The sequence below is a fragment of the Pseudophryne corroboree genome, chromosome 6, assembly GCF_028390025.1.
Source record: "Pseudophryne corroboree isolate aPseCor3 chromosome 6, aPseCor3.hap2, whole genome shotgun sequence".
Taxonomy (NCBI): Eukaryota; Metazoa; Chordata; class Amphibia; order Anura; family Myobatrachidae; genus Pseudophryne; species Pseudophryne corroboree.
In genome coordinates, this window is record NC_086449.1 from 273,965,425 (window position 1) to 273,975,839 (window position 10,415).

Below are 10,415 nucleotides of genomic sequence, written 5' to 3' on the forward strand. Positions count from 1 at the left end.
CAGGTCAGAAGAGGTGATGTAGTCGGCATCCTGACGGTCACAATCCCGACTGTCAGAATACCGGATTCTGTACCGTTCCCCAGAAGAGAGGGGGTAAGAGGTAAGTGCTGCTTTTACCTATAATGTTCCATTGTATGAAACATCACTTTGTATGTGATACATCCCTGCCATTGCATGCATAGTGGAATTTTTATATGCATGAATATTTAGGCAAAGGATAGCTTTTCCAATAAGGGGTGTCCTGTATGTTTTGATGACTTCGGGTTTCTATTGGGATTCCTGATGCGGGGGACAGAGGGTTCCCTTCCAAACCCTCTTTGGGGACTGGTTGCAGAAAAGAAGCCCATAGGCTTCTATAGGAAGCAGCATATATAGATGGCTTGCTTCTCAGGAACAAGCTCTGGAAAGTTTTGCTTTCTGTTCTGGAGCTTGATGCATACCAGCACACTGCAACCCTATACAGTTTTATGGGGACTGCAGTGCCAGCGTTCCACAGTGGATCTCTTTGATATCCCCTGCGGTCCACGTTAATGCATATGGAGATTGCTGCAAACCGTTGAACAGCAGTTTTTGGGGTTTGACTGCATTTTTGTGACCGATACATCCTGCCCAGACATCACCCTTGACTCGGTGGGGAATTCCCTGCCTCACACAAAACCATAGCCTCCTCATCTTCAAATTCCCAAACCCCTTCCTTAACCTTCCTAGGTCTTTTCTACTTTGTTACCAACCCTCTGCACAATGCACACAACATATACATTAAACATAGAAACATAGAAACATAGAATTTGACGGCAGATAAGAACCACTTGGCCCATCTAGTCTGCCCCTTTTTTATTTTATCCTTTAGGCAATATCAACCTTTTTTTAACCTTAATTCTTTGTAAGGATATTCATATGCCTGTCCCAAGCATGTTTAAATTGCCCTACAGTCTTAGCCTCTACCACCTCTCATGGGAGGCTATTCCACTTATCCACTACCCTTTCTGTGAAGTAATTTTTCCTTAAATTTCCCCTGAACCTCCCCCCCTCCAGTCTCAATGTATGCCCTCGAGTTCTAATACTTCTTTTCCTTTGAAGAATGTTTCCCTCCTGAACTTTGTTAAGACCCTTGATATATTTGAAAGTTTCTATCATGTCCCCCCTTTCCCTTCTCTCCTCCAAACTATACATGTTAAGATCTTTTAGCCTTTCCGGGTAAGTTTTGTGATGTAGGCCATGCACCATTTTAGTTGCCCTTCTTTGTACACTCTCTAATGTATTTATATCCTTCTGGAGATAGGGTCTCCAGAACTGGACACAGTATTCCAGATGGGGCCGTACCAATGACCTATACAGTGGCATTATCACTTCTTTTTTCCTGCTACTGATTCCTCTCCCTATGCAACCAAGCATCTGACTTGCCTTTCTCATTGCTTTGTTGCATTGCTTTCCTGCCTTCAAGTCACTTGAAATAGTAACTCCTAAATCTCTTTCCTCCTCAGTAGTTTCCATTATAGTACCCTTGATACTATACTTAGCCTTTGGGTTTTTGAGACCCAAGTGCATGATTTTGCATTTTTTAGCATTAAACTGTAGTTGCCACGTTCTTGACCATTTCTCAAGCCTACCTAGGTCATTAATCATTTGTTTGACCCCTCCTGGTGTGTCTACCCTGTTGCATATCTTTGTATCATCTGCAAAAAGGCATATCTTCCCTTCAATACCATCTGCAATGTCACCAACAAAGATATTAAAGAGAACTGGACCAAGTACAGATCCCTGGGGTACTCCACTGGTAACATTTCCCTCCATAGATTCCACTCCATTAACTACGACTGTCTGTTTCCTATCCTGCAACCAGGTTCTTATCCATTTAACTGATTTATAATCCACCCCCAGGCTTTCAAGTTTATTTAGCAGTCTGCGATGTGGGACAGTGTCAAATGCCTTACTAAAGTCTAGATATGCTACATCTACAGCTCCCCCTTGATCTATTATTTTCATCACAGAGTCAAAAAAGTCAATAAGATTTGTTTGGCATGATCTCCCACCTGTAAATCCATGCTGTTTTGGATCCTGTAAGTTGTTTGATTTAAGATATTCCACTACTCTTTCTTTTAATAATTTTTCCATTACTTTCCCTACTACTGATGTAAGGCTTACTGGTCTGTAGTTACTTGCTTCTTCCTTGCTTCCACTTTTATGCAGTGGAACTACATTTGCTCTTTCCCAGTCCTCTGGAATAGCACCTGTATTTAGTGACTGGTTAAATAATTCTGTTAAAGGTGTAACCAGCACATCTTTTAGCTCTTTGAGTATCCTTGGGTGTATCCCATCTGGTCCCATTGATTTATCCACTTTTAGTTTTAAAAGTTCTGTTAGGACCTTCTCCTCTGTAAATGTATTTTCATCTACCTTATTTTTATGAATGTCCTTGCAACTTAACTGTGGCCCCATCCCTTCTTCTGTAGTAAATACTGAGCAAAAATAATTATTTAGGTGATCTGCTATTGCCTTGTCTCCCTCCATCAAATGCCCACTCTCTGTCTTAAGTCTTATTATTCCTCCATTTGATTTTCTCCTTTCACTTATATACTTAAAAAAAGTTTTGCCCCCTTTATCTACTGACTGGGCCATTTTCTCCTCAGCTTCTGCCTTTGCACGTCTGATCACTTTCTTAGCATCCTTCCGTCTGCCCAGATACACCTCTTTGTCGTTATTATTTTGAGTCTGTTTGTATTTCCTAAAAGCCATCTTTTTTGCTTTCACACTAGTTGATACTTCTTTTGTGAACCACACTGGCTTCCTTTTCCTGGTGCTTTTCCTAACCATTTTGATACAAAGGTCTGTTGCACTTAGCATTGCACTTTTCAGTTTTTTCCACCTCTCCTGCACTCCTTCCACATTCATACTCATTCTATACTGTCATTCTAAACTGACCCCACAACCAACATCACTGTAACGTGATTATTTCCAATAAGTCTTTTTTCACATTGCAGTGAACAGCATTTAACCTACTGGATCCAATTAATTTTCCCTATAGTTTGCAAGCCTGTGAGTAGGATCTTCCTACTTTGTTGTCTATCTATTAATACCCAATCTTGTTTTATTACTGTGAGTTTTTCCAGTAATCATATATTGTAATTATGCTAGCGCTATATAAATAAATGTTAATATTATTTTTATTATTATTATTAATAATAAAATAATAATAATAATAATAATAATAATAATAGTGTTCATAAAAGTGTCACAAAGCAATACAACTATGCTTTAAAAACAACATAATCAGCATTTACTATGTACTTAGATTAAAACCACACCGCTAGTGGTAGTACTGACCTTCAGATCTTCAGAATAATGGCTGCAGTCTTTTTTGCATCTGAACTGCATTAATCACAAAACAAAACAGGAGCTTTTATAGCATTGTGCCTTAAGTCTTCACTGCCCATCATTACTCACTAGACAATATTATTGGTTCATAACTTTCCAGTACCACAGGGCATCTCCACCAGTCCCATGCTCGGTAGCAGCATTTGGAAAGGAACTCATTAATGGCTTACTCACACAATCCAACTGTTAAACATCAACTTACATACGAATATATAAACTAATTCCAGTGCTCTTGGAATAAAACCTTAAAGGACACTTGTACATTCTGGGAAAACATTTAATAGAATGCCCAATCTATAGAGAATCCAAACTGGATTTACAGCCCATGTAAAATTATATAACGTTAATCATAAAATGTAATATGTTGTATAACAGTGCTACACTATTTACACACACACTTACATATCAAGCAATTACTAAAGGTTATGTAAAAATAAACCCTGCATAACCTGCATTTTTCTGTAATGTTAGGTTCTGTGCATCATGTATTGTTCCAATGTGCGTCATATATGTACGGCACTGTGAAACACGTGTGGCGCCTTATAAATAAGATGTAATAATAATAATACTTAGTTATATTTAATAAAAAGCTACTTGTGATCCGTTTTTGCAGAATAACATTTTTCATTAATACAATGCCAAAATTACCCACACAGCTAAACATCCAAATACCATATGGCTAGGCTTACCATAATATCCCTATAAACCGGGATACTCATGAACTACACAGGTTCTGTGGCTGATTAAATCCAGATGAAATGCAGGCTTGAAGTCAGCCAGCCCCAGAACCTGTGTAATATGTGTGCACTATGGGGGTCATTCCGAGTTGTTCGCTCGTTGCCGATTTTCGCAACGGAGCGATTAAGGCAAAAATGCGCATGCGCATGGTACGCAGTGCGCATGTGCTAAGTAATTTAGCACAAAACTTAGTAGATTTACTCACGTCCGAACGAAGAATTTTCATCGTTGAAGTGATAAGAGTGTGATTGATAGGAAGTGGGTGTTTCTAGGCGGAAACTAACCGTTTTCTGGGAGTGTGCGGAAAAACGCAGGCGTGCCAGGATAAAACGCAGGAGTTGCTGGCCGAACGCAGGGCGTGTTTGTGACGTCAAACCAGGAACGAAATGGGCTGAGCTGATCGCAGTGTAGGAGTAAGTCTCGAGGTACTCAGAAACTGCTAAGAATTATTTATTCGCAATTCTGCTACTCTTTCGTTCGCAATTCTGCTAAGCGAAGATACACTCCCAGAGGGCGGCGGCCTAGCGTGTGCAATGCTGCTAAAAGCAGCTAGCGAGCGAACAACCCGGAATGAGGGCCTATGGGTCTTATTCAGGTTCAATCGCTCCTGTGATGCAATCACATTTTGCTAATTTTTGGGCTAGTACGCATGTGCAGGGCTCATTCTGCATGTGCACGGGGCAGAAAATGTGATCGCATCTCAGTGATGCAAATGCCTCTACCTGACTGACAGGCAAAGGCGATCGCAGGGCAGTCGGGGACAGCAATGCGGCATTGTGGGGGGCGTGGCATCAAAAGCACGGATGAGTCTGGTCCATTTTCAGGACGTCACACGTGGCCGCTGAGAAGTTAAACATGGCCGCGCTGCCAGGCTGCACAGGCAGGAGCCGACCCTAGTTGCTGTGATTACGTTCTAATTGCGATGCGATCGGAATTAGATTGCGAATGCAGCGCTGGGCGGAACTTAGCATGCTGGGTGGCCTTGCCCTTTGCTGTACGCGATCGTATGCAGTTGCAGTTTTGCTACATTAGCAAAACTGCAACTGAAGCTGAATAAGGTCCCATATAAGTAACTGTTAATAAATAAATAAATATCTAATAACTAAAAAGTACATAAAGCCAAAATGTATCTTCTGATTGGCTTTACAAATTTGTAAGAAGTGCTAATTACTATTAATTATATCCCTTTCACACCTCACAAATAACCTGGTATCGTCCCGGTATATTGCCGGGTCAACGCGGGGCGCTGGTCGGTGTGAAAGGGGTCACTGACGAATTCCCGGGTCGCCTGACCCAGTAATTCAACCCGGGAATAAAAAAGGGTTATTCCCAGGTTATTACCGGCTCAGGTGCAGTGTGAACGGGTTGCCGGGTATATACAAGTGGGTACCTGTTTACAGTATAAGCAGAAGCAGTGTAAAGATGATCTTATCTTCCAGCCGCGGTCCCCGCCCCCGATGGCAACCCAATCTGGCATATTGCCGAGTCAGGAAGCCAGTGTGTAAAGGTCCAATGCCAGGTCGCACACGGGAAGGACCCGTTTCCAATTCCCGGGTGTGACCCGGCATTGCAATGTGAAAGGGAGATAAGAAGTGTGAAATGTTGACTCATTTAACATATATCAGTACGTGCAACTATATATTTTATACATACTGTATGTGCATATCCTATCTCCGAGACTATGGCCCTCATTCCGAGTTGATCGCTCGCTAGCTGCTTTTAGCAGCAGTGCACACGCTAGGCCGCCTCCCTCTGGGAGTGTATCTTAGATTAGCAGAAGTGCAAACGAAAGGTTAGCAGAACTGCTCTGAAAATTTTTCATGCCGTTTCTGAGTAGCTCCAAACCTACTCCTAGCTTGCGATCACTGCAGACAGTTTGGTTCCTGCTTTGACATCACATACACGCCCTGCGTTCAGCCAGCCACTCCCCCGTTTCCCCAGCCACTCCTGCGTTTTCACCTGACACGCCTGGGTTTTTAGCACACTCCCGGAAAACGGTCAGTTACCACCCAGAAACACCCACTTCCTGTCAATCACTCACCGATCAGCAGAGCGACTGAAAAGCGTCACTCGACCTTGTGTAAAACTGCATAGTTTTTTGTGAAAGTACTTTGCGCGTGCGTACTGCGGCCCGTACGTATGCGCAGAAATGCAGATTTTTAGCCTGATCGCTACGCTGCGAACAACGGCAGCTAGCAATCAACTCGGAATGACCCCCTATGAGAGCACATCTCCTGTACTGGGAGCACTGCAGTATAAGTGATGTGCCTGTGCACTTTCCTGATTGCTGTCAGCTGGGGGCTGTCACACTCCCTGTTGGCATCTTGAGGAGAAGGGAAATTTCAGAGTTTTCAATTCCCAGCTATAAATTTAGAAGATATTTTTGTTTAGGTTGTCTGATACATATCACTGGCATCTGCACCAGAGATTGACAGAAGGGCTCCAGCCTGTACCACAAGATATGTATTAGGACAAGTACCCGTGTGTGCAGAACAGGAAGGTCCCCCCACAGGGTTTCTTGCAATTAATTAGTAAGATATATATAGGAAAATGAATGTGGAAGTGTACAGTATTTTCCTATACATGTGGTGCTCAATGTTCAGCATAAAAGACCAAACTCGTCTTACAAGAAAATTAATTTATATGTATGTTAAATTACAATAGCTATTCCATATGCCGATGCTGGAAAACTGTTGATAAATGTGAAAGCAAAGTTATACCAGTAAACTAGTGCAACGTACTTGTGTTTTATATACAGTGTGTGTATGTATGTGTATATATATATATATATATATATATATATATTTATTTGTGTCTTGTTGTCTGGCACTCCGGATAAATTGGTCAATGTCTGGGTGCCTTCCTATTGAAACAGCAATTCCCCTGGGACCATTGTTGGATCCACTATAGAATGAGGCGTACTCCACTTTTTCTTTGTTTGCCATGCATGCATCACCTGATGAAAAGTGCGCAGAGCCTTGAAATGTTGTAATGTTTGCTGTTTCTATTTGCTTAATACACTTTTGAACTAGAAGTCCGTGGAGTGCCGCCTCTATTTTTTCCACAGTGGATCCAACAATGGTCTCAATATATATATATATATATATATATATATATATATATATATAGGAGGCGATAAATCAATCAGCGGCACTCGGGTCTTGTAACAGCAGGCAAGTGTATTAAAAATTCACGGCATAGAAACCAACGTTTCGGGACAGACACGTCCCTTTGTCAAGGTGAGTAACAACTAAATAGAAAAAGAAAACATACCTTTATACCAAGTAGGAAGAACTCCCCCCAGTGCTCGTGTGTCCGGCGCCGCCCGCCGCTCCCCGGCAAAGCCCGGCGTCTTCCGCTTATGTCATCAAGCGGCGTCCGTCGGTGCCATGGAGACCGGACAGCGTCGGCGCCCACATGACGTGCTGTGAATAAAAACAAAACCCAGTGCTGCTATAGGCTCTCATTCCGAGTTGTTCGCTCGCTAGCTGCTTTTAGCAGCATTGCACACGCTAAGCCGCCGCCCTCTGGGAGTGTATCTTAGCATAGCAGAATTGCGAACGAAAGATTTGCAAAATTGCGAATAGAAATTTCTTAGCAGTTTCTGAGTAGCTCGACACTTACTCTGCCACTGCGATCAGTTCAGTCAGTTTCGTTCCTGGTTTGAAGTCACAAACACACCCAGCGTTCGCCCAGGCACTCCCCCGTTTCTCCAGCCACTACCGCGTTTTTCCCAGAAACGGCAGTGTTTTTTCACACACACCCATAAAACGGCCAGTTTCCGCCCAGAAACACCCACTTCCTGTCAATCACACTCCGATCACCAGAACGAAGAAAAATCCTCGTAATGCCGTGAGTAAAATACCTAACTTTTGAGTAAAATAACTAAGTGCATGCGCTCTGCGAACATTGCGCATGCGCAGTAAGTGACTAATTGCAATATAGCGAAATTCGGCAACGAGCGAACAACTCGGAATGAGGGCCATAGTTAGCAAGAACCCTCCACCAGAGTACTGTTACAGTCATCTTAGACGGACCTGTAGTGTATCTTAGTAAGAAATATTGTGCAGCTACAAAACACCCTTATTGTCATCGGATCCATGATCCTGTGCGGAAATAAAACGGTTGCAATATCTGGTGATAAAGTGTGTGCATTGGTGAATGAAGGACTGAATGTGAAATAAATATGGGTGACTGTAAATCCCTGCTCTAATTGCTCCTGGGATGAGCTAGCTTATCTATAATGTAGCTAAATGGGCCTATATGTAAGTGACAAGTCCAAGGAGACAGGTGGACGTGAACAGAAGGATAAAGTGTTGAGAAGGGGTGGTGTAATGTAGTATAATGGGACAATAATACAGTCCGCCGGTCCGCCTAAGTGACTGACAGTGAAAAAGGGGGTTTAAATAACATGGGGATGACTGAAAACCAGTTGCACGAAAGAAAAATTGTGACACATAGTGGCAAGAGGTGTCCCCAGTGTCCTGAGGGACGTGGAAGCAGAAGCAGGAGAAGAAGAGCTACAGAGCTGAGGGCGACCAGAGTCAGCTCCTACATTAATAAGTTTCAACAGGTTGTTCTCTTATTTGAACGTCCTTGTCTACATGGATCTTAGCCCCCTCGGGGTTATCTTATACTAGAGTCCTCTAGCGCCAAGTTTCGTGTGCTTCCTAGATAAAGGGACTCATTTGTGCAAAAATAAGTTCCAAGGCATTATTTCATTTAGACCTTGTGGGTTGATGGTACACAACTTATAGATCCATTTGGCCTTAATGCATAGCAATTTCTTTTCCCGGTCTCCTACTTTTATGGACTTGGCCACATGGTCAATTAAGATATGTTGGAACTCATTGATGGTGTGCCCTTTTACGGCAAAATGTCTCGTTACTGGTTGGTCCGAGGGCTTACCAGCTAGCGCCTGCTTTATGGCCGATCGATGAAGGGCCATTCTCTCTCTGGCTGTTCTAGTCGATTTTCCTACATAATAGAGGTTACACGGGCACTTTACCAAATATATGATGTAAGAAGACGTACATGTTAGTACGTGTTGAATCTTGAATGAAGTGTCATTATGGGGGTGCTTAAACACCGAGCCTGTAAGCATATGGCTATACGTGGTGCATTTTGGGCACCTGTAGCAGCCCGGTGGCCTGGTGAGAAACCCTCTGGGACGTTCTATGTGTGATTCAAAGCCCGTAACGTCTGTGTGTACCACAACATCTTTGATGTTGCGGCCCCTGGTGAAACAGGGCATGGGGCGTCGATCCTTAAACGTGGGAAGGGACTTATCCGTAGCAACTATGGGCCATAAGGCTCTTGAGGCCCGGGGGACAACCACACTTGCTGTGTTGTATTTGGTTATGAACGGAATAGTTTCTTCTTGAGTTCTGGCCTTGGTCATCATTAGGCTGTCCCTAGGTATTTGCAACACTTCTTTCTTATGTTGTTGTAATAGATTCCGGTCGTATCCCCATTGGAGGAACTTATTGATTAGCTTGTTCAACTCATCTTCCAGAGTGGATCGGTCGCTAATTATCCTTGAGACTCTTATCATTTGAGACCGTGGGAGCCCCCCTTATGAGCCCCCTAGGATGATGACTGTTGGCTCTTAGTATCGTATTTTGGTCTGTCGGCTTGACATAGAGGCCTGTTTGCAATTTGTCACCAATAATGGACACTCTGACATCCAAATAGTTGATCTTATCCTTACTAGTTTGGCGGGTGAACTTGATCGGTGAGTCTCGTGCATTAGCTGAGGTCATCAATTCGTCAAAGGATTCTTGTGATCCTGTCCATAATATAAACAGGCCGTCTATATATCGGGTATAGAGAAGGATCTATACAAGAAGTTATCCTCAGAGATGCGCTTGCAAACCAACAGTAGCAGCCCGTGTGGTCACACAAGGAGCCTTCACCAAACCCCTAAGTGTAGCAAAACTATAGAAAAAGTGACCACCAGTGGCGCTATCGTTAAAAAGAAAGATGCTTACAAATATATAGAAACGTTGGGTAATTTCATACACAATTCTTTTTGACCATATAAGATTTAAATTTCCTAAAATTTAAAGAAGAAGACACAATAGTGCAAATAGGAGATGGCACCATAAGATAAAAACGATTTTTATTGGTCCCACTCACAAAGGTACAGATGAATCAGCGCATATCACCCACACGGGGTCAGAGAAGGTAGTTTCTTCATATACTGTAACTAGGGCTTAGAAGAGACAAATATAGTGCAATCCCATTTATAAAAACAAGAATTTTTAATGTATCAACACACTCACATAGGGTAAAAAGCTTAT